The sequence below is a fragment of the Phalacrocorax aristotelis genome, chromosome 27 (genome assembly GCF_949628215.1).
Source record: "Phalacrocorax aristotelis chromosome 27, bGulAri2.1, whole genome shotgun sequence".
Classification (NCBI taxonomy): domain Eukaryota; kingdom Metazoa; phylum Chordata; class Aves; order Suliformes; family Phalacrocoracidae; genus Phalacrocorax; species Phalacrocorax aristotelis.
Genome location: NC_134302.1, coordinates 1,470,182 through 1,494,785, shown reverse-complemented (window position 1 = coordinate 1,494,785; position 24,604 = coordinate 1,470,182). Strand labels below are relative to the sequence as shown.

Genomic DNA, 24,604 nt, shown 5'->3' with positions numbered 1-24,604 from the left:
ACTTGCAGAGAGCGATAAGGTCTCCCCTCAGCCTCCTCTTCTCCAGGCCAAACAACCCCGGTTCCCTCAACCTCTCCTCACAAGACCTGCTCTCCAGACCCTTCCCCGGCTTCGTTGCCCTTCTCTGGACACGCTTCAGCACCTCAGTGTCCTTCTTGCACCGTGAGGCCCAAAACTGAACACAACATGCAAGGTGTGGCCTCACCAGTGCCGAGCACAGCGGCACCATCCCTGCCCTGCTCCTGCCGGCCACGCTGTTCCTGATACAAGCCCGGGGGCTGTTGGCCACTGATAGAGTTAGAACTGATATGACTAGAACCTGTTGCTTTGGGGGAGTCAGAAAGGCTTCAAGACAAGAAGCACCAACACAAATTTATGATGACGACATCTGACCTCAAGAAGAAGCAGACGGACACAACCATGAAGATAAGGAATTGCAGAGCAAAACACTAAACCAGAACAGACCATCCCTCAGGGACAGGATATACGTGATCTCAGAACTGACCTTGCACAAAAGCAAAAGGTAACTAGCGGCCACAGTGAGGAAGAGTATATCCTTCATCCAGAGACCCCCGACGGCCACCCAGGGACACCAACAGGCATGCACAAATGAAATCTGCATATGATAATGAGTTCTTGCTAAATAATGAATATTTATAGCTTTTCTCGGAAAAGTAAGGAACAGGTGTGCAAAGCCTGTATAAGCACCTCACCCTGTGCGGGCGCATTAGGGGGTCCCCCGTGCCTCCAGCGCTGCAATAAAAGCATACCTGCTTAACAGTCATTCAGACTATTGAGTCCTGATTTCAGCTTCTCATGGCATCAATGGGGAACACCCAGCCTGTGCTGGCGGTCAGTGTCACCTCCCAGAGCCGCTCGTGACACCAGCGCAGTCCCCGTCTGGGCATGCAGCAGCTGTGCTGAGTCAGCATTATTTCAAGCTCTGATTTTAAATCTTGGCTTCTCACACCCTCCACAGGCTCTCGCCAGTTGTTTTGTTTTGTTTTCCTCTCTGCTTCCTCCAAGTGCCTGCTTTGCTCTCCAGGCTGCCAAATTATCTCCCCTCCGCCAGCACCTCCCCGTACTCAGCTCTTGCAGGAGGGACTCAGTGCGTCGCTCCAGCTCGCTCGTGCCTTCGTGTTTCACTTCAGATCGAACAACTCGCCCCTTGCAGAGCCCTCTGTTCCTCATCTGTCCCCGCTGTTTGGTGGGAAACAAACCCCACAGGGTGAGGCTGTGCTGTAACCAGCTCCCAACCAGCTGAGCAACACCACTATCGATCGGCCTGAAATTCAATGCACCCGCCTGGAACCACAGCCCTTTGGGCCAGCGAGCTAATAAAGCGCGGTTTGGCCATTCTAATGCCCCTTGTTGCTATCAATAGGGAGTGCCATGAGCTGTGGGAAATGCAGCCCAGCGGCTGCCCCCACTGACGGCACTTACCCCTTGGGTGCAGAGGGGTGGCAGCCCGGGCTCCCCCCCGCGCCGCCCCTTCCCGCTCCCGGCGGAGCCCTTCCCCCCCCAGCCCCCCGCGCAGCCCCGGGGCCGGGCGCGGAGCGGGGCGGGCCGGGGCGGGCGGCCGGGCCCGGCGGGGCCATCGGGGCCGCTCGGCTCCGCGCCGCGGCGGCTCCTGCTGCTGCTGCTGCTGCTGCTGCTGCCGCGCGGCAAAACGTCGGGCAAAAGCGGGTCGGCTCTTGCTTTGGGTTGTATTTTCAATGCCGCGTCTCTCTGCGGCGCCTCGGCCGCTGCCGGAGCCCCTGCTGATGTTTCAAAGCCCTTCAGCGGCAGGGAGCCCCCTCCAGCCCCCCCATCTCCGGGACCGCACGTACCCGGCAGAAAGTCCCCGCTGCTCAGGCGAGGCTTTGAAGCCAGTTTGCACAAACGTGCCGGGGGAAGGAACGGGCTCGGTGGGGGCTGGGGGTGAGGGCCTTCCTTCCGTAGCCCTTTTGGTTACAGCTGTAAATCACAGCGGGCACTGCTTGTGTTTGCAAGAAAGTCCTAAAACACCAGCAGGTTCTCAGTGTAACTTCCCCTTACTTCCCTATCAGAAACAAAGCTTCTATTTAAGGACAAGTAAATAGTCCCAGAGAGGGAAAAATGAATGGGGAAAGGTTTCAACTGAAAAACCAAAACCCCTAACCTTAAAACTCCCAGTGCTCTGAGCAACGTAGGGATTTCTGACTGTAGCCTTTGTATACTCTCACGTTAATATCAGTATTAGAACACAGTGATTAGATGGACATAGGAGAGAAACTAATAAATCTTAACATCAGCGAGTAGATGTAACAAATAAAAGATGGGGATCACGGTGATTTTTGTTCATTAAAACTGGGGCATCAAAATCGATGCTTAGCTGAAAAGAAACATAGTATTTATGTCAACTGATCAAAACTACCGTTTTAAAACAGAACGTACAGTTTAATATTCCACTGTAAGTCAGGGTCATTCCTTACTGCAGGCCTCGCTCATTCAAAGTGAAACGCTGGCCTCAGCAGGCTCTGCAGAACAGTACCTTCTGTATATGTGACAGAATGCTAAGGAAGTCAGTCTGATTAACAGAAAGTCTAGTCTGTGCGTGCATCGCTTGTCAAAACAGAACGCATAGTGCATTATTTGCTCAACATGGAAGCCTGGAATGCCTATCTCCTATCCCTGTTAGTGGAGAACCAATGGAATAGGAAGGTCTGATCTGCTTATTTCACCAGCTAGCCCTTTTATTGACCTCATTTACTTACCTTTTCTAAAAAACACCCAGAACTTGATTTCTGATCGCACGCCAGGGAACAGGAGGAGGATAGTGTCGAACACAAAGGTGTTACACCACTGCACCAGCAAGTGTTGTACAGAACAGGTAGTGGCTCGGTATTACCCATCTGCTTAACGAAGGCGATGGACAGTAAGGAAAAGAAAAAACAGGAGGGGGAAGCAAATAGCATTTTGCAATGAAGTATAAACCACTCGATAGAGTAATTCTGAATCGAATGTGAACACATCACATCTCAGGGTCTTAAGAAACATCGGCAGTTGTGGTTCTTGCTAAAGCAAATGCTCTGCTAAAGTGTTAATCGCTTTAAGTGGTCAGTTTGATTAATCATGAGTTACCTTAGGGTTCTTACTAATTTTTCATAGCTAGACAAGTAGTAATGACCAAGCTGGCCTTAACGGGTGTTTTGCTTTAATACGCCATGTAGAAGCCTGATCTTACACTCCCTGCCCAGTTCAGGCTCCCGCATAGCCTGCTGTCACCCGCGCTCTGTGGATTCGCTTCAGTAAGTTCCTGTTTCTGGATGTAAAATAGAAGTACTGAAGCTCTGCGACGGTAACTGCAACACCACAACGTCTGGAATATTCTCACGCTTTGTGGGTGGTTGGTTTCTGAGTGTTATATTACGTGCACGTTGTACGTGTTTACTTAATTTATAGCTAGTGAGCACATATGAGATCTTAAAAGGATTTTTGATGCCATCTATATAGCTAAATATTGTCACACTTGAAAAAAACCCTGAAAAAAATGCAAGCGTTTCTTATCTCAGCCCTCTCACATGTCCAGCTGAGAATCTTCTATCTATCACCACAAGTAAAGCTGAAACCGGTATTTTATTCTGCCTTCTATTTCATTGCCTGATAACTCGTGACTGTTGGAGCAGGGTATTTGACAAGATTCATGATACAACTAACCTCTTTGTGCTGCTACTCACTGCGGTATTTATCTTAAAATCCACTCCCAAGAAGATACTATGGGCTCTTGAATATGAAAGCTACCGAATATCTTTTGAACCACTAAGCTGAAAGATGAACTCAAGTAAGGGAAGGATGCAGCCTTAATTAAATACACAGCTCGGGGGAAATCTAGTAGATATTGCGTGTTGTGATCTTCAAGGCGTCTGGAAAAAACACTCTGTGCCTGAGTAATCTTTCTCTGTACACTTAGGCCAGTCATTCATTGATTTGCCGTTTTTTATAAGTGCTCCGCTCTCGGTAAGGAGAATGTATTTCATTGAAATCACACTATTTATGTGCTATAGAAAATGTAGTCACCGTAATTACTATTCATACTTTCGGTTGTTTGCTTGTGGTTTTGCATTTGTTTTCTTCTCCCTACTTTATTTTTCCTCAAAACTGTACTGTTACAATACGGATGGATGAATGCAGATGGGACAGAGCTTTTACTGTCAGAATGGAACTTTGAAAAGTGACAAAGTAAATCTAACATTGCTGTCCAGCCTCAGGAATATCTCGTGTAAACCTAAAAGCCTTAGATGGGATCGTCCTGTGTTTTGAGGTGGAGCCGCACCTTCTGAGTCCTTGGCCTGTGCTACGAGTTGAAGAGTCAATCCCAATGATGGGCTGCAAACGCTCTGCCTAACTACTTACCCTTAGGAGTACCGAAAAAGGAGTGCAAGCCAAAGAGAAAAGAGCAGTTAAGTGCTCTTTCTCAGCTTGCTCCTCTCCTTTTCAGGAGCATTATTCTCTAAGAATCACCACTAGCCTGCTATTTTTCATTCCATATCACCAAATTGTTGCATTTTTGTAGTTCAGGGCACATTTTGCTAAGAAAGGGTTGGGGTTTTTTCTCCCCCCCCAGGCGGTGGGCGTTAGCTACGGTTCTTTTATAACCTTACCCAGTATTTCGAGTTGAGTGAAAAATGGTATCACAATTCCTAACAGCAAAGAAATCTTAGTTCTAGTGCTGGCCCTGATAGGAAAAGTTCTGTTTCACAGCCTGCGGATCTCTGATGTCTGATCCTTTGCGAGTCACGGCAATTGTGAAACTTAGGTAATTTCTGAAGAATTGTTTCCCTCGTTTACATGGAAAAATCAGTTGCACAGACTCTTAGGGAGGTGAGGGAGACTGATTAATCCTTTTTCTTCAAGGTATGTCATCCAACAGCATCTAGAAGTGTTGCAGTTGACATCCTCTATGCCAGGCAATGTACGTAACCAGGGGCTAGAACAGCGCGTCTTGAAAACATGCAGTTTCAAGACGGACTCCGCCTGATGTGAGTTACAGGCGATCTCTGTCCCCGCTGAGCTCGGGGTTTAGCAGGAGCAGAGCATCGCGGGACTCTGTCTGCCTGCTGTTCGGTGTCGCCTTCCTGCTTCAGAGGTGGTGGCGGCTTCCTTGCAGGGAGTCCTGCCGGGCTCGCTGAGTGCAGCTGTTTCTAACACACGCGTGTACACAAATACAAAGGTTTTGAGATCTTCCTGAGTGAAAGAGAAAACAGTGATACTTCTCGGTCTAATTTGAGTGCTGGATGCCCAGCCATGATAATCTGAGGTGAGGAAAATGTGTCCTTAGCCATGAATAAGGCACTCCACAGCGGAAGCCGAGGAAGTTGGAGGCATCTGTTTTCCCAACGTGCTATTTTTATCTAAGGAGTTTAGCTCTTGCCACGTAATGAGCAGAGCACCCAGGCATTGTTACCGAAAAATGCAGTAAAATCAGAAACAACTCTTTTAACACCGATGTAGTGTTAAAGAGCATGCATTCTTTATTGCAGCGCTGGATGCACGGGGGATCGCTCCTCCAAGCGTGCGTACTTTACACACTCTTTTCATGTGATTTATAAGCCCAAAATATACATATTCATCTTATCCATACATACTCGATATTCTTCTCTTCGGTGATTGGCACAGACTTGCTCGCTTCGCATGTAAATCACTGCGCAGGCCGGGTTGTCCTTTCCCATTGTTCTCCTCTGAGTAAGTGGTGTTACTTGGATCAGTGGTCCGGGAGTCGGTGGTCGTGATCTCCCCCTGCCGGAATTACCTCTTACCTACTTGGCCCTTAATCTTGGCGGTCCTGGCCGGTTTTCTCAGCCCGCTACACGAAACCACATTTTGTCATCCTTTTCTGACAGCAGCACATTGTCTGTTGTTTCGGTCACATTAATGATTGCCGAGGGACTAAAACACAGATCAACAGACACGCTGATTCGTACGCTCCATGTCCCCATAATATAACAACATCCCTGGTTGATTAAGTTCATCACTTTGGTTACAGCATGACTATTAGCGATACTTGATGGCGTGACTTGGTTTCCTATCCCTTTGCTCCTTAAGCTCAGGGGTTAAGCCAGCCTGAGAGTGCTGTAGGAAAGCATCAGCCTCTCGGCAACGTTGAGAGTAGCTTTTCAGAATGAAGCTACAGTATTTAGCGGCAAAGAACAAGTCAATAAAATTATTGAAAGATTTCTGAGCCGTTAGGTGACTGCCAGCCTTCTTTTTAAGCTACCTCCAAATGTCACGCTCATTGAGCTGATCTTACACTTTGTGAGTTAACTGATGGATGTACCAGGTCAGCTGTTCATTATCGCTAACGAAAACACATTTTGTCAAATACTTGATCAGCAGGGGGTGAATTTGATCTGGTGCTTGTATAAAAGACTCACCCCACATGCATGGCATAACCTGAAGACAGCATGTTGATCCAAGTCTTGTGGCACATACCAAAGTATTTAGGTTTTTAAATAATCAGGAAATCTGGAAATACAAGTGCAAATTATGAGAAGCAGATGGGTTTGTTTCCTTCTGAGGAATAATGGCACGGGCGTTGTCCTCTGGGATAAAGAGAACTACTTCACCTGATAAGAAATGTGTTTGTGCAGATGTGAACAAAAATCAATCAACAACCCACTGCTGGGGAGGTGTGTGTGTGTATTTCCCCCCAACAGAGACATGGAAGGCTAGCAATTTAGTACAGCGTGACAATGAAGTATTTTGAGCTGTAATAAAGAAAACCCATTAACCTCAAAAATTTAATTTCTTTTTAGAGCCAGTAGCCAAGGAACAGCCGAATGTAATTACTTGGTGAAATACTTTGTGCAAAATGGGTGTTTGGAATATTGACACGGCAAGAAAATGTGAAAATATGCTTTAGTAAAAAGTAGGATATTAAAGCACAGGGGAAAGTGTGTTGCGTGAACAAAGTACATTTCTGTCACAGTCAGTAAACACCATTAAAATTAAACGGCAGGGGAAAGCAAACGGACTATTTTTATCAAATATGAAATTAACCAATATACTTAATATATGATATATTCACACAAATACAATAATGTTAAAAATCCGGAATGCGGCAGAGTTAAAGGACGATGAACGTTTCTGTGCGCTCACCTACGTTTGTTCATGCCCTTCACGTAGATGCTACTTAGTGAACAAGAAAAAGGAGGAGGAGTTGTGATTTCCAGATACGTAAAGCTAAAATACAACTTCCAGCCCCGGTTCCAGAGGACTTGCCGCTGACGTCCTTACACCTAAACCAAGCAAACTTACGTCCTTGCATGAGCTAAACAGTGCCAGACTAAGAGAAATGATTTGGTTTGTAAGCATTTGTGCTTGCAAGCATCTCAAGCAGATTTATTCCACCTGAGTGTGAGCCATTCGTGGAACCACAGCCAGAGGAAATGCAATAGCTGACTGACTGTGGCTTTGGACTGACCTGAAGGTCAGAAATATTTCCCTTCAAAAGTTCTCTCACCAGTAGGGCCGAAGCAGGAGTTTTACAATACTCAGTTTTTTACTGTCTCTCTAGTATGACTGACGCTTGCTGGACAGGTCCAGTGTTGCCTGACATTGGGAGAGACCCTGTTCTTACTTGGCTTGAATAGAAATGATCAGATATTGAAAGAAACAAGTGGATACTTGGAACAAACCTAGTATAGTGTTTCTTATTCAAAGCTGTGATTTGAAATAGCTTTTGCAGCAAGAGCGAAGAGCCTCACGTGCAAGCCTGGCATTGGTATGGCTTGAAATGGCTGCTCTATAAAGGAATTTCGTTTGTAACCCGAGTCGCGATCTCTCTGATAGATCAGCGTGAGTCCACATACCTCCATGTGCATACCGCAGTCAGAATCTCTTTCTTTGTGCCTTCCATTTCTTCTGAGTTAATTACCATTTTTCCTAACAGTTCTGTTAGGAAAATGGCTTGTCCTCCATTGGTTCGGGTGGTTCCTGCTGTGGTAATGCCTATAACATGCAACTCAAATCCCGGGTTACAACAATTTGAAGGTATTTCCATTACAGTCTCCACCCCTGGCCCCTTTGGGCCAGGTTACAGGTTTTAACATTGCAATGAACTCCTCCCCTTGCTCCCAGCCTGGCTAGCAACCAGGGGTTTCTGCTATAGTAATTTCCACAACAAGGAACTCAAATCCCGGGTTAGAACAATTTAAAGGTATTTCCATTGCAGTCTCCACCCCTGGTCCATTTGGATCAGACCATCAGGTTTGACGTTGCAATGAACTCCTCCCCTTGCCCCTGCTCTGGTTCGGACTTACCCACAGACTGTAGTCCTTTAGGGTTGTACCTGCTCCAAGCGGAGCCTTACCTGGGAGCCACAGTCTCTCCAGGGGCACACCTGCTGCAGCATGGACTTATCCAGAGCCACAGTCGCTTTGACTCGAGTTCGCACTGGAGTTCCAGCCTGTCCAGTGCAGCAGCACAGAAACAGCAGCAGGGCCCTGGCCATCTGCCAGCCCAGGCGCATCGCCATGGCTGTTATCAGAGTGTTCCCAGGCCCGGCAGGGGAAGGGGATAAGCAGTACAGCAGTACAGAGAGCAGTGAAAGCAAAAAGCGCCACTAATGAGCACTAGATTTTAAGGCATGCAGTAAGTCAGGCGAGCCCCCAGCAAGCACAGAAGCCTGACATACAATAGCTGAACAGCAATAACCGCTATAAATTCCATCTAGCACATTCAAATAAAATCTGTCATTATCTCAAACCTTTCGGGCCCCACGTTGGGCGCCAAAATGGACTGTCATGGTTTAGCCCCAGCCAGCAACCAAGCACCACGCAGCCGCTCGCTCACTCCCCCCTGGTGGGACGGGGGAGAGGATCGGAAGAGTAAAAGTGAGGCAACTCGTGGGTTGAGATAAAGACAGTTTAATAGTAAAAGCAAAAGCTGCATGCGGAAGCAAAGCAAAACAAGGAATTCATTCACTCCTTCCCACGGGCAGGCAGGCGCTCAGCCATCCCCAGGAGAGCAGGGCTCCATCACGCGTAACGGTTACTTGGGAAGACAAACGCCATCGCTCCAAACGTCCCCCCTTCCTCCTCCTTCCCCAGCTTTATATCCTGAGCATGGCGTTGTATGGTCCGGGATATCCCGTGTGTCACTTTGGGTCAGCTGTCCTGGCTGTGTCCCCTCCCAGCTTCTTGTGCACCCGGCAGAGCACGGGGAGCTGAAAAAGGCCTTGACCAGTGTAAGCGCTACTCAGCAACAACTAAAACATCTCCACATTATCACCGCTGTTTCCAGCAAAAATCCCAAACACAGCCCCATACCAGCTACTACGAAGAAATTTAACTCTACCCCAGCTGAAACCAGGACACTCGGTCTTGAACAGCCTTTGTGAGAGCGACTGTTCTTATGACCCCGCTGAGAGAGGTTTGGGTTTTTTCTTTATCTGCTTCTGCTCATACGTGAATGTACCGTAGTAATGTTACCTCAAACGGGTATCTTCTTCTTGGATGAAATGGAATAGGGCAGCAGCTAGTAGTGTTACCCTGAAAAGCGGGTTGGTTTGTTTGCTTCACCCACCTTTGTGCAAAAATGAATTAAATAAAATACCTCCGCACTGTGTGTAGGTTGGTGTTTTGCACACTGGGCGAAGGAACCTGCCTTTTTTGGATAACAGTAGCGGTTAAGAAAGGATCACAGTTAGAAGTGGCAACTAACACCTGAGAATTTTAACAAGGTAGTACATAATGCTTAGGCCAGATGAGATGCTATTGTTACCTCACACGTGTATATTTCTGTTTATTATTCTTGGATGATACAGAACAGCGCAGGAGTTATTTGCAGTTAAGAAAGAATCATAGTTGGGAGCAGAAAGCAACAGCTGAGAACTCGAACACCTCACTCAGCGAGGGATCCCAGCCAGCTCCTGCTGCCTTCCAGCAGCACCTCAGGCCTGTGGGGCTCGCCTGCCTGGAACGTGGGTGCCACCGTCTCGTCGAGGGCACCCCAGGCACAGTGCGAGGAGGGGGCTGGAGCCCAGGGCTCATGGCGGGAGGTGCAGGGCAGTCCCTGCGGCCCAGGGGCAGCCTTTCTCCCGGGCCAGCAACGCGGCAGGTGGGAGCGAGCCCCAGGAAAGGGGCCCTCAGCCCCACCGCCCTCCTCCTGCTCCCACATCTGGCCATCTCTGAGGCCACCGCCCCCCCGCGCCCAAACCCCCCATATTTGGCCACACGCGTCGCCCACAGGCACAATCGACACCACAATGGCCTCCTGCTGGCAAGAGCCACCTCGCTGTTGCTCGGGACCTATAAAAGCAGGGCCCCTGCAGCTGGCCCACACTGCGCCGGGCTCTCAGGCCCTCGCGTGCCCGGCGTGCCGGGAAGGGAGAGGAGCCGGAGCAGCGAGGCCGAGGGCTGCCCGCCTCTGCGCGCACGCCACGGAGCCCCTCCCCGCACCCGCGCAGGAGGAAGGCCTGTCCCAGGAGGAGGAAGCAGAGGCAGCGGAGGAGGAGGAACAACACCAGCCCCCGCGGCGTGAGCGCCATCGACCCCGCACCTCCGATCGACGCCGTGCAGCGCGTGTCTCCGGAGCCCCCAGGGAACGCCGTGGTGCCTGCGCATGCCTGCCTGCCTGCCAGGGAGCGGCCGCAGCAGTGAGGCGAGTAACTGCCCTGAAAGTGACACGTCGGGACCTAAAACTGAGGCTTTGAGTGGTAAAAGATGGGCTTGGGCCATGAACGTAGAGGGTTTGACACCAAAAAATGAGGCCATAATCCTTGAAGGAGGGGTTTAGAAGTTGAACATGAGGGTTTGGGTGTTAAAAATGAGGCTTTCATGTTAAAAGAGGGTTTTGGGTGCTTTAACCTGAGTCTTTGGGACCTAAAAATGAGGCTTTGAGCCTTAAAAGACAGGTTTGGACGCTAAAAGGGAGACTTTGAGATCTGAAAATGAGGCTTTGCATGTGAAAAGAGGGCTTTGGACGTGAAAATGACGGTTTGGATGCTAAAAGTGAAACTTTGGAACCTACATATGAGACTTTGAGCCTTAAAAGAGGGGTTTGGACCCTAGCAGTGTTGCTTTGGTACCTAAAAATGAGGCTTTAATGCTTAATACAGCGTTTTGGACCCTGAAAGCGACAGTTTAGAATAGAAAAATGAGGCTTTGAGCCTTAAAAGAGGGGTTCGGAACATAAGAAAATGAGGGTTTGGGACCTAGAAATAAGGCTTTGAGCCTTAAAAGGGGTGTTTGGACCCTGAAAGTGAATGTTTGGAACCAAAAAATGAGGATTTGATGCTAAAAAACATGTTTGGAGGCTAAAAGTGAGGGTTTGGGACCTAAAAATGATGCTTTGAGCCTTAAAAGACAGATTTAGACCCTAAACGTAAGGCTTTGCAAGATATAAAAGAGGCTTTGAGAGTAAAAAGTACAGGTTTGGCTCCTGAAAAGTGAGGGTCTGGGACCTTAAAAGGAGGCTTTGAGTGTTAAAAGAGGGGTTTGGACCCTGAAAGTGAAACTTTGGGACATAAAAATGAGGCTTTTATCCTTAAAAGAGGGGCTTGGAACACAAAAAATGAGGGCTTGGGACTTAAAAGAAGGCTTTGAGCCTTAAAAGTCGGATTTAGACCCTAAACATGAGGCTTTGCGACATACAAATGAGGTTTGATAGTGAAAAAGACAGGTTTGGACCTGAACAGTGAGGGTTTGGGACCTCTAAATGAGGCTTTGTGTGTTGAAAGAGGGCTTTGGGCTCTAAAACTCACAGTGTGGAAAGAGAAAATGACGGTTTGAGCATTAAAAGACCGCATTCGATGCCAACACTAAAGGTTTGGGATATAAAAATGAGGCTTGGACATTAAAAATGAGGTTTTAGTATCTAAATGTGAGGGCTTGGGACTTTAAAGGAGGCACTGAGCATTAAAAAAGGGGTTTGGGCCCCTCTTGGCTGTTAAAAATGAGGCTTTGAGGATAAATCAAGGGGTTTGGACTGAAACGCACCGTTTAGAATGGAAAAATGCCGGTTTGAGCATTAATAGAGTGGATTTGATGCTAAATGGGAGGCTTTGGGACCTAAAACTGAGGCACTGAGCCTTAAAACAGGGGTTTGGCAAAAAAAATGAGGCTGTGAGACCTAAAACTGAGGCACTGAGCCTTAAAAGATGTGTTTGGTGGCTAAACGTGAGGCTGCCGGGACCCCACAGGCGGAGGCTGCCGGGACCCCACAGGCAAAAAGCGTAAAGCAAGAAGCTATATAAGCGAGTGACGCAGCTAAATAAACGGAGATTTTGTATCCATCATATTGATGTCTGTGCATCACTGTCCCCAGGGTGGGTAGAGCCCTGTGTCCCGGAGATATGCGGCCCAAGATAAGTTCTCCCGTAGAAGCGTAGAGCAACATGCCAGCTTCTTTGTCAAGTCTGCAAAACAGGTAAAAAAAGCTTAAGAGGACTGTTGGTATGCAATTTCTTTTGCTTTGTTTTGTTTTGTTTTGTTGTTTAATAAAACTCCCCTCATTGCACTAAAGCGAAAGTAGAAAAATATCACGGTAGAAATCTTTGCCTTTGCATTTTTTTCACTCTGTAACACGTCCTTCTCTGAAGAAAAAACCCACAATCACAAGCAACCCCTACAAAGAAGCAGATTCACTAAAGGTTACATAAAAAAAGGAAAGCCTGAACAGTTAAATCCACTCATGGATAAGACATCTGTTTTTCGCAGAGCAGAGATTTTTACTCTAGCAAAGGGATATTCTCTTTTCTCCTCAATATGCCAAGAACAATTTGTAATAGAAACAGCTACAGAAATTCATGCAACTCACTTCACATGTCACTTATGCTTCCTTTCTTTTTTTAGTAATTTCCAATCCAATATTTGCATGCAATTACGCACTGCTAGCTGACAATTAAAGAGAGCAATTTTCAGCATTGCCACATCCCGTTGCGGTAATTTCAAGCCGGGTGCTCGCACAGCTCCTTGCTGAACGCAGCCTCCCCACCCACTCGCACGAGCTCCCCAACAAACTCGTGCCCTGAACTCAACGCGCGTTAAGTGGCAGCCCTAACCCCTCCCATTTAAGCCCCTTCTCCCTGCTACATCTGACTTTCTGCCAATCAGCAAAACCAACAGCAGCTCCTCTTTCCACAATTACAGCCCCAGCATCATTCCAAATCTTAATAAAACGTACCACAGCGTTAGAAATACTGTGACAAACCTTCTCCAGCGAGCTCATGGGCTGCTGTTAGAAAACAGTTTAAGCCTGTGCTAAGGTTGCTCAAAAGCAACTGGCGGCGCTGCAGGTCAGCCTGCAGGTCTGCGGGTCAGTGGAGCTGCAGGAGCCGTCAAACAGCGCAACACCTTTTCAAGAGCAAGTATGAAAGCGTCAGCCTGCAGAGCAAGTTCAGAGTCGCAAAGTGCACTTCCAGATCTGCGGGCAATACCGTCTACCAGCAGATCACTGAATGAGCTCAGCTGGAAAGAATGACTCTAGGTTTGCAGCATGGCTGCACTAGTACTCACAGATTTGGTCAAATGCGCCTTTTGTATAGATCACTTTGCTCCATGTCCAGTCAAGGGCAAACTCTACATTAGCAGCAGAACTTGGCTGCTCTTTAAAAAGAGAGAACAAAAAAGAAATGAATCAAGAATTCCAAACTAAAAAAATACGCAACACAAAAACCACATAAGAAGTGTTACCTTTAGATGTCCAAAGCTTAATGCAGCCAGTCAGAAGCCCTAAAGAACCTGACTGGGCAGCAGCTGACAAGACCGCGTCTAACTGCTCCTCCTAAACATAGCAGACAAAAGAAAAGGAGAATCCCACCTGCTTTCAACATCCGAACCACCAACAGTAAGTGCTTGTTTCTAACTGTGCCCTCACTCGGGCGTCACAGGCTGGGCTGCTTGTTGCTGGGAGGAGCACAGGAAGTTTTCCCTCTGACATGACAGCTTACCAAAGGCTAACTCTGATCTTTAGTCGCATGCCTCTGCTTTATAGTCTCAACTTACTGAGTCCCAATTAACTATTCTCAGCAACGTGCCCTGCTTATACCCACGGCACACGGTGTGCAGAGAAGTTTGCCATCAGGGGTGCATGAAGGGGACAGAACAAACAGAACTCTGCCACGTTTGCATGGAAAGGGCGAAGCCAAGATCAAGCAGCTTTCCAGACTACAAAGACATGAAGCAGTTATGACACCCCAAACATTAAGTTGTCATTTTCTAAAATGACAGAAAAGAAGTGAAACAGTTACGGTCTAATAGGTTTCAGTTTTAGGCGCTTCAAACACTGTGTTCTAATGCCGTGGCCATCCTTCAGAAGGGCAAAGCACAGGCAGGCACAGACGTGCGCTGTTAAGGAGTAGCTCATTGCAGCTGGTTCTGGTACTTCTTCCAGGTGAAATGATCATAGAAACATAGAATCACAGAACCATTAAGGTTGGAAAAGCCCTCCAGGATCAGCAAGTGCAACCGTGAACCCAACAATACCACGTCTCCTAAATCATGCCCTCAAGTGCCACGTCTACATGTCTTTTAAATACCTCCAGGGATGGTGAGTCCCCCACCTCCCTGGGCAGCCTCTTCCAATGCCTGACCACTCTTGCAGGGAAGACATTTTTCCCAATATCCCACCGAAACCTCCCCTGACGCAGCTTGAAGCCCTTTCCTCTCGTTCTATCGCTAGTGACCTGGGAGAAGAGGCCAACCCCCACCTCACTACAACCTCCTTTCAGGTAATTGCAGAGAGCGATAAGGTCTCCCCTCAGCCTCCTCTTCTCCAGGCCAAACAACCCCGGTTGCCTCAACCTCTCCTCGTAAGACCTGCTCTCTAGGCCCTTCACCAGCTTTGTTGCCCTTCTCAGGACACCCTCCGGCGATGCGATGTCCTTCTTGTCCTGAGGGGCCCAAACCTGATCCCGCATCAAATCTTCCTTTTTTTGGGGTTTTGATTTTTGTTTCTTTCTTTCATTTTTTAAGCACATTCAAAACTATCTTTCCCTTCTAGGTAAAATCATCACATTCAGAGCCATTTCTACACATGAGGACACACACGGGAGATTTCCATCTTTCTCTGAAAACCGGTGTCAGACAAGGAAACACACCGAGTACGGCTTGTGGCGGCAGACAAAACTCCAAACCGAGCGCCTTGTCCCTAATTCTGAAATTTGCCTTGCTCACATTCACAAGCAATCCCTGCTCAAATGCCTAACCAGTCTCTGAATGATAGAGTCACAATTCAGCAAAGGGTATTCAAAGACTTCTTCCTTTCCCAATTGCTTCCAAAGGGGAGCTGACATCAGATCACCCGATGTGAATGTCAGAGTCTACATCAGGCTTGCAAAATAAACAGCCTATGGGCCAGGCCAACTTGCCAAGAAATCCATGTTAGCTACCACACTGTGCACAAGGGCTCTTTGCCCTAACGCACCCCCACAGATCTGGTGAGGAATCCAGTAGAGAGGAAGATGAGGGCAGGGAAAGACCGCTCTCCCCTTCCTACTAAGTGCTCCTTTGCCTGATGACTCGCGTGCTGAGCATTTCGCTTAGAGCCTGCCTGGGTGAAGATGGGTTCTTCATCACAAAGGCTGCATCTCTCATGGAAATCCTTCAGAGGAGAGAGAAAGGTTGGTGCCCTGCAAATGGGAAACCTCTGAAGGAGGGGGGTGAAGTCACTGCGGTGGGAGAAAGCAGAGAGAAGGTGGTGGGTGTCACGAGCTAAAGGTGACTGAGGTGTTGCAGCAACAAGAGGGCAGTCCAAGAGGAGTCAATTGGGCGACTGCAGCACAAGGCAAAGGCTACAGAGGTGAAGGTCTGCTTTGAGAGGCTGCAGCAAAGACGACCGATGAAGGGAAAATGCAGGGAAGTGGTGAGGACGTCATCAGGTAGATCTGCCAACGGTAATTGTTTGCTGCAGCCCACGTCCTTGGAAGCAAATGATCACGGAGAGTGCAGCAAGCGGCTGTTGGCAACAGCTCGCATCCGAGTGAGACACCCCCATCGTCAGCTCCTGCACGGAACCTCATGCTTTGAGAGACTGACGGGGGGAAGGTTGTTCTGAGGGAACGATGCTTCCTTTTCTCCAGTCTGCCCTCTTTTTCCAAGGTAATCAGGGATCAAAACCCAAACTCAGGACCACGCAGGCAGTTGCACTCATCGATGAGAGAGAAGGAACAGCTTTCCCTGACTTTCTCTTCCTGCTCCTAGAGCAGCGCTGTCTTCCTTTCTAGACATTCAGGCCCTGATCGTGCTTCAACGGGAGGCAACGGTGGGTTTACACTCCCAAGAGGGGACCTAAAACATTACCATTTGCATAAAACTGGCAGGGTACAATTGCAGTTACGTGTGTGGATGGGCAGGAGCAGCATAAAATGGCCTCTGACACTGAAAGCAGCGCCATAGAAAGCTTAGGAAAGGTCCAGCTCTTGACATTCTCAATAAAGACACAGTAAAAGCTCACCTCCTTCTGGAAGCCGCTGCAAGTCATATGAACAACTCCAGAGCTCAGCAGGCACGTGCCATCTGCAGAGACAACGAATGTTGGACAACATTCCATACTGTCACAGTGATGGTAGCACCAGTTTACCTTTTTTTCATAGCAACCTCTGGAAAGGTACAACCAAGTACCCATTTTCTTCATCACATCACTTACAACCTCTTCCAGAAAAGTGATGACTGAGTGTAGAAATTTTATCTCCAGGGCTATTGAGGTGCTGTGCTTTGAGCTTCAGCCCAGAGTCATTTCATTTCATCACCAGCACCACTTCACAGGCTGCGTTGCAGAAGCACCCAACCCCCAGACCCAGCCGCCTGTCAGACGGGTGTCACAGTAGTACATACTTGGTCAGTACAACGTCATCAGAGTTGGGTGGGTGGGGGGTTGGGATTTTTCGGTTTGGTTGGGTTTTTGCGTGACAGTGAACAGGAGAACCAATAAATGGCATTTGAGCTCGGTTTAAGCTTATCACTACTCAAAGCCATGTAATACCTACCAAAATGATAGGTGCTTGGATGAAGAAACTGCGCAGGCAGCGGGTAAGAAGGAGGAACTCTCCGACTTAGGCTGCGCTCCTGCACCACAACATCCAGAAGGAGGTTTGGAGCAGTCATGCTTGTCACAGCGTCCAGTGACCACAGTGCAAAATAGGGGCAGTCCTGAAGGGATTCTTCTGGCCTGAAAGAAAACAAGTGCAGTAGCTAAACGCCGACTTCCCAATGAATTATGGGGAGGGATACTGAAAACAGCTTCATAAAAACCTACCTTAGTGAGCCTGGCATTTGAGCCTGATACCAGCAATTAATGCCAAATACACCCAAATAAGTAGATGGTTTTCCCTGGCCGCGTGTATTCACTTGCCAGCTGAAGACTGAGACACTGGTGCCAGGAGATATGACTGGAAAAGACAAGACCTTGTTTCTTAGTGGGAGAAAATACAATGCATCTGACATTTTCAAAACACCGCTTTCTATTTTGGCTTCATTCTGTTACATCACTCATGAAACACAACACTTTGGTAAGAATCATTTTAAACATTTACACCACAGCAAACATCTCTGTGATAGGTTTCAGTCATACTGGCCCCTTTTTGAGTTCAGATTGTACCTGTCCTAAGCCAAATCAAGCACACAATTATTAGCTAATTATTAGCCCCACAGCTCCCGGCAGCACCAGGCTGCATGCCGCTGCAGCACCCCAGGGAGGCCCCAGGACGCCCCGGCCCGGGAGGAAGCCGCGGAGCAGTGAGCGCAGGGGCAAGGTGGGCATTTGCTCAGTGGAAGGGAGTACGAGGGGGGTGTGTGTGTGATGCAGCCCCTGCCCACCCCGCGGGTGGCTGAGCTGGGCTGGGGATGGCTTACATACACAAACGGGTATTTTTTATGCTTAAGATATTATCCTATTTTTATAAAGAATAGATTATTTATAAATAAATATTTTGAAATTAAAATATTTGTATTATGTATATGTCTATGTATAATATCATATACATATACACACATACATATATATGTACCTACATATCCCACCACAAAACCCACAGAGGGAAAGGGAAGGGGGTGTCAGGAGGGACTGGGATGCGGGAGAGGGGTGACATGACCCCAGGGGCCCAGAACTCACCGCAGTTCCTGCTCTCTGCACTGCCAGGCACGTGGCACAGCTCAGGCACTTCTGTCTCTCTCTGTCTGTCTGCCCCTCTGTCCCTCCCTCCCTCTGCTGCAGCCCTGCTCACTCGACTGCCTTCCACCTCAGGGAACCCACGGGTGCCTCACAGCTCGCACCCCACGAGGCCGCCCCGAGGCACAGCTCAGGGAGGCCGGAGCGGGGCCCGGGCCCAGCTGGCTGCTGCCAGGACAGGCCCAGGGGCGGCCTGGGGCTGCGGGACAGGCCTCGGGGCAGGGGCTGGGGCCGGGGCAACATGGCCGCCCGGCAGCCCCTGCCCCAGGGCTCCAGCTCCCAGCATGCCCCGGGGCGCGCCTTCCCGCCGCCCGACCCTGCGCGGGCACCGCCCCCCCAGCCCGAGGCAGCCGCCCCCCCGCAGGCCCCATGGCCGCCTCCCCGGGGCTGCGGGACCCGCCGCCACAGAGACCGAGAGGGCACCGGGAGCGCGCAGGGACAGAGACGTGGCAGAGGGAGCGGGGCAGGGGGACAGCGGGGAGAGGGGCAGAGGGAAAAGGCAGCGGGGAGAGAGAAAGGGAGAGGCCGGGGCGCAGAGCGGGACACAGGGCGAGGGGAGGGCGGGAAACGACCCCGAGAGACTGAGACAGAGGGGGCTGTGGGTCGGGACAAGGAGGCGCAGAAGGGCACAACAGCCGCGGCCTCCAGGGTGGAGACGCAGGAGGAGCAGAAGGGGCCGGGGAGCAGGACGGAGGCCCCGAGAGCAGCAGGGCCGGCTGAGAGGGGACAGGCGGCAGCACAGAGGGGAACCAGGCGGCCAGGACACGGCGACAGAGGAAGGAGGCGGCCAGGGAGCGGGAGAGAGGTGTAGGGAAAGGAAAACATAGCATCAGGCTGTAGGACAGACAGGGAGGAGTTAGAAAATGGGCGAAGGAACCTGTCTTTTTTGGATAACAGTGGTAGTTAGGAAAGGATCACAGTTAGGAGTGGAAACTAACACCTGAGAATTTTAATAAGGTGGTACATAATGCTTAAGCCAGAGAAGAGGCTATTGTTACCTCACAGGTGTATATTCATGTTTATTATTCTTTAATGAAATAGAATAGTGCAGGAGTTATTTGTTGTTAGGAAAGAATCATAGTTGGGAGTAGAAAGTAACAACTGAGAATTTTAACAAGACAATAAATAATGCTTGGGCCAGAGAGGAGGCTATTAGCAATGAATGCCCCATTGACAAGAACACAAATCAGTAGAAATTTTGTATCCATCATATTGATGTCTGTGCATCACTGTCCCCAGGCTGGGTAGACCCCTGTGTCCCGGAGATATGCGGCCCAAGATAAGTTCTCCCATAGAAGCGTACAGCAACACTAATACACCTTGTTGATGTAAATGGATCGTGAAACGAGTGCTAGAAAATGCAGCCCAGCGGCTGCCCCCACTGATGGCACTTACCCCTTGGATGCAGGAAGCCGCTTGGGCTTCTGCCCGCGCCGCCCCTTCCCGCTCCCGGCGGAGCCCTTCCCCCCCCAGCCCCCCGCGCAGCCCCGGGGCCGGGCGCGGAGCGGGGCGGGCCGGGACGGGCGGCCGGGCCCGGCGGGGCCATCGGGGCCGCTCAGCTCCGCGCCGCGGCGGCTGCTGCTGCTGCTGCTGCTGCTGCTGCCGCGCGGCAAAACCTCGGGCAAAAGCAGGTTGGTTTTGAGTTTTTAGTTTTGTTGTTTTTTTTTCTTTAAATGTCTCTCTCCGATACGCCTCAGCTGGTACCTGAATCCCTGCTGATGTTTCAAAGCCCTTCAGCGGCAGGGAGCCCCCTCCAGCCCCCCCCTCCGGGACCGCACGTACCCGGCAGAAAGTCCCCGCTGCTCAGGCGAGGCTTTGAAGCCAGTTTGCACAAACGTGCCGGGGGAAGGAACGGGCTCGGTGGGGGCTGGGGGTGAGGGCCTTCCTTCCGTAGCCCTTTTGGTTACAGCTGTAAATCACAGCGGGGGTTGGTTTTGTTTTCAAGAAAGACCCAATAAAACACGAGATTCTTCGTGGAACTCATTTGGCTCATTTCAAACATAAATTTCAGCTGAGGTTCGGGCATGGCCTGCTGGCAGGTGTTCCTGGCTGGTCCTTGGAGCGTGTAGGGTCCAGTGCAGGAGCCTGGGCGTGAGCCCTGAGGCTTCAGAGTAGGCGGAGAAGTGGCTGTGTCCTCCTTGTAGTTTAGCTTCGGGCAATTTTTAGTAGACGTGGAAGAGAACGAGCAGGAATGTTTCAAGTTCATGTATTTCTCCTAAAACTACAGGTGAAATTTCCTCCCCATTGGCAACTGTTTCCCAGCTGGCTGGACCTGATACACAGGTGATCAGTTAAAGCGGCTTCATTTTGATTCTGTTTCCCTGTTTGAATTTTCTCTTTTTCCTAGTGTGCTGCATGTTTGTAACTTTTCTGATGTCCTGGGGGTTTGTCTGGCTCTGCACACCTCTTTCTTCTTTTTTCTGACCCTTCAAAAAAAAAAAAACAAAACCAGCAGCTTGAATTGCCTGCGGGCTCAGCACCCTCCAAGCCATTTGATAGCGTGGTTTGCTGGAGCTGTTTCAGGGTTTGTCAGTTCAACTCTTTTAATCCGGGTTAGTTAATAAAATGTATTATTTTCCACATGCCAGGCTGGATGGCAGAGAGGACGGTGGCTTGGTACAAATTCACCATAGCTCCCATTTTTGCAGCAAATGGGACTGCGGTTCAGCAAAGCCACTCGTGGTATGTGAAAGAAGGCAGTTGGGGCTGCTGGGAGGACTAAATCTGACAGCACCCCTATGCAAACATGGGGCTAAAACCATGTCTGAAAGCACCTATTATATCGGAAGTGCCATAAAATACCTTGTTATGCTTTGAGTTCTTTTCCTTACCCTCTTACAGAGCTTATCAGTTTATTGCTTGCCCCTCTTTTGGCTGTTTACCTGGTGAGCTTGTTAAAAAAAGAAAAAAGTACTTCTTTTTCTCTGCAGTCGAGCTGAGTGTCCAGGTGCCCCTTTCCAACATGCTCACAGCTCAGGCTGCCAAGTGCTGTGGGTATGGTTTAGATCCCTGAATGTGTGAAGAAGGGTGTTTATTCCTGTGGTGAATGTGGTATTCGTGGTGTGCTTACCCCGAAAGTATCTGCTCCTTGGCTTGAATGACCGGGAAGTTTCTGTAATACCAAAAGCAAAGAAACCCTGTCAGATTTGAGCTGAGTAAAACCTTTGGTAAACTTAGTAGTTAAAATGGGACTCCTTCTGCAAGACAATACCTCCCATGAAATACGACGTTTTCAGGCCCCCAGGATTCTTTATTGCTACCCTGCAAGGGTATTGACGGAAACATTTTTGTATTTTTAATGTTTACGTTTCCACAAGAATAACAATTTGCATGACAAGAAGAGAAAAGCAGTCCATTTTTTCTGTCCTAACCTGCTCCAACTCTTGCTTAATGGCCGAAGAGCAGCTTGAAGCCAATGCCACATGCTGAGGAATCCAGAGCTGTTGTAACTGCATTGGTTTCATAGTCAAATTGTAACCTATGGCTCTGCTTCAGCTGCAAAGTGAGGGTCACCTCTCCGTATCTAATTCCTGTCAGGGATCAGCTCGGGCCTCCTAGGTTTGGACCACAGGATTAGGTTCAGACAGATTAGTTTTAAATTACTTTTTGCTTGCTAATTATATAGTCATGTCACCCAAGTGTCTTTGTCAAGGAATGGGATCCTCCGTGATCCATCTTGCACCAACCAAGAAGATGGTTCTGCCTTAGGGGCATAAGCAGGCTTATGGCTGCTGATCCAGCTGGTTCGAGGGCAGGTGTCGAGGGCTAATTCTTCTCTATTAAACTGGGGTAAAGGATGAATAAACCATTCAGTATCAGGAGTGAGTTTGTGTCACTCAAATGAGCCTGAAGACCATCAGGCCCAAGAATGACACCTCCAACACGCCCCATATTCCTCCCTGGGGAGACTTGTGAGCTTGGACCTTTCTTTGCGTCATTAGCCTATGGTGAAACAAAATTCTCCAGCCCGTGGCAGGGATCGCTGTCATCACTCATGGAACAAACTGCCACAGCTGGCAGATAGAGCGAAGAAAGAGGGATTTAATCTTTCATGCTCAGTCTTTGGGGCTGCCCTTCTTTGTTGGACAGAGTGTGGCTCCAGCAGGGAGCTAGTGGTGGGTTCATTTATTTTAGCTATTCCAACCTGCGCCTTGGATCTGGCCTTCCCCCTTGTTTCCTTCAGCCCACGGAGGTTGTCTTTGGGCCACCCAGAGTCACTTGAGCCATGGGGTTTATCCCCAATTCTGCTCCTTGTATCCCCTCCGTGCTGGGTCCCACAGGGGTTGTGGACGGACTCACAGAAATAAAGAAATGGAGATCCAGAGGCTGAACTGTGCACTTTTTAGCAGACACTCATTGCTGCCAGATCAGCCCCCCGTGCAACACGGGGTGTTGCAGTGACCCCACACAGAGTGTCTCTGTTATGCTAGTGGCATTTTAGAAGAAAACTTAGCTTTTGGATTGAAATTAGGAGGTTTGCCTAAAAGATCAGCAGGAGGTTTTCTGCCTACAAGTGGAAGAGAAATGACCCGGTGGTATTCACAAAATCACCCACTAACTCACTCACTAAATCCTCTTTCTGGAGGATTTAGTAAAACATGCAGGAGTAAAATAGGGCAAAGCACAAGTTTGCTGACTGTGACTACTAAGGTGCTGAAAGTGTCTCTTACATCCAGTGCTTGTGAGCTGCTTCCTTATTTTGTGGGGAAAAAGTCACCGAGCCAGTGAATTAATACTAGTTCAGAAAGTTCTATAGTTGTCATCCTTACCTGCTATTCAGCAGTCGATGCTGTTTTTCTCAAAAGAACTTGTTGTACTTGCAAGCACAGCATGCTAATAACCAGATCAGTTATATATTGTTCATAACTTGCTTTAGGTTTTATCTCCCTGGTTCCATATTGCCAAGGCAGATGCCTAGAAAAAAAACCGTTTGAAATGCCTGGTGGCTCACTAGGGAAAACTGGGCACACCTGATGCGCTGGCAGTTTCACATGCTTTTGTACGCAGTTAATAACTGCAGCATGATTAAAGTCACCTGAAGGGTCCAGATGTCAGAGGGTTACTTATCTGAATGTTCTTAGCAGTGGTATTGGTCTGATCAGCACATCTGATGTGCGCTGTAGACAGGAGTACTCTGTGTCCAGGTGTAAGCTTTCCACCGGAGAAGAAGAATCTCTGATTTGGGGGGCAGTTTGGGGCGGTGAGTGGTTTGCTTTTAAACTCCGGTCTCCCCAGTTAGTTTAAATCCTTAAAGCGTGACTTCCAGTTTGGCCACACAAAGTTCTGTGCTCTTGGCCTGTCGCGGGAGGCAGCGGCAAAGGCAGGGTGACTCGGGGCGGCTCATGGCGAGCGGCAGGTGAGGAGGTTTCCTGACTGCTCTTAGCTGCCCTGCTGCAAGAGACTTGCTCACTCTTTTTTTTAAAACCACCTTGCTACTAGTAGAACATATTCTATGAGTGATGATGAATCACTTCCATCAAAACGTTGCCCTGTGCCTAGTGCGGGACCCTGACGGCCGCGTCCCGTGTGTCACACGCTCGTGCTTTTCATGCTGGCAGAAGGTACTGGAACATGCTCTCAAAGAGTTCCCGTGCCTGGGACTGGAAGTGCAGCCGGTTCCACTGCCCGGCCTTCAGAGCATAACCTCTCTCCACAGCAGGCCCATCTGTATAACTTGTATTTCCTTGTCAGCGCTGCCCTTGAATGCCCTTGTGTTGCTCCCCAAGCCCGGGCTTCAGAGCGAGCTGTGACCTCCTGTGCTGGGAGGGACACAGGTTCCCAGTGCGCGCTGGCAGGAGCGATCGTAGCCCTTTGTTTGCAGGAGAACACGTACGGCACAGACACCGCAACACGCCGTGTGAGCCCGTGTAAGCGCTGGCTGTACTGCTCCGTAGCACTGGGTAAGGGCTCGCGCTGACGCCTGCCTTGGCCAGCAGGTGGGACACCCAGGCACAGCGAGCTGCGTTTCATGTCTCCCTTTTGAGACGCCGTGAAGAAAGCAGTGCCATTTGAACGGGGTGATTAAATCTGCCTTGCCTTCCCGAGGCGTTTTCAGGGACCATTTCAGAACCTGCAAAACAGAGTTACTTGAAGGAGTTTGTATTTCCACGTGTATGGGATATCTCTTATTTAGGCTCCTAGTTAATCTTGTAAATCACTTCAGCTTTTAATTTTTTTGACAAAAATATATCTCGTGATGTGCTGAAACATGAACTCTTTGTGGAGCGCCTCACAAAATGTCTGTGAAATCCTGCAGAGGAGTGCTAAGGACAGGCAATAGGAAGGAAAGGACTGGAATAAGGAATATGAGGCTTTAAGTATAGCTAAAAATCAGTGTTTCAAAGTGCGGTGTTACGTTTCCATCATAAGTGTATGGAAAACTGCTGTGTAACTATTGAGCTATGGAAGTCTGTATTGCTTGTAACGTGAAAGTATCAAGAGTACGTTTTGTGGAAGAGTTAGAGAACGAAGGTAGTTA

General features: G+C 49.0%; 1 protein-coding gene across 1 annotated transcript in view; it reads right to left on the bottom strand.

Moving 5' to 3' along the window:
• LOC142048798 (uncharacterized) overlaps positions 1 to 24,604 on the bottom strand; it is a 412,363-nt gene that overhangs the window by 60,985 nt on the left and 326,774 nt on the right. The gene's annotated exons all lie outside the window — the stretch shown is intronic.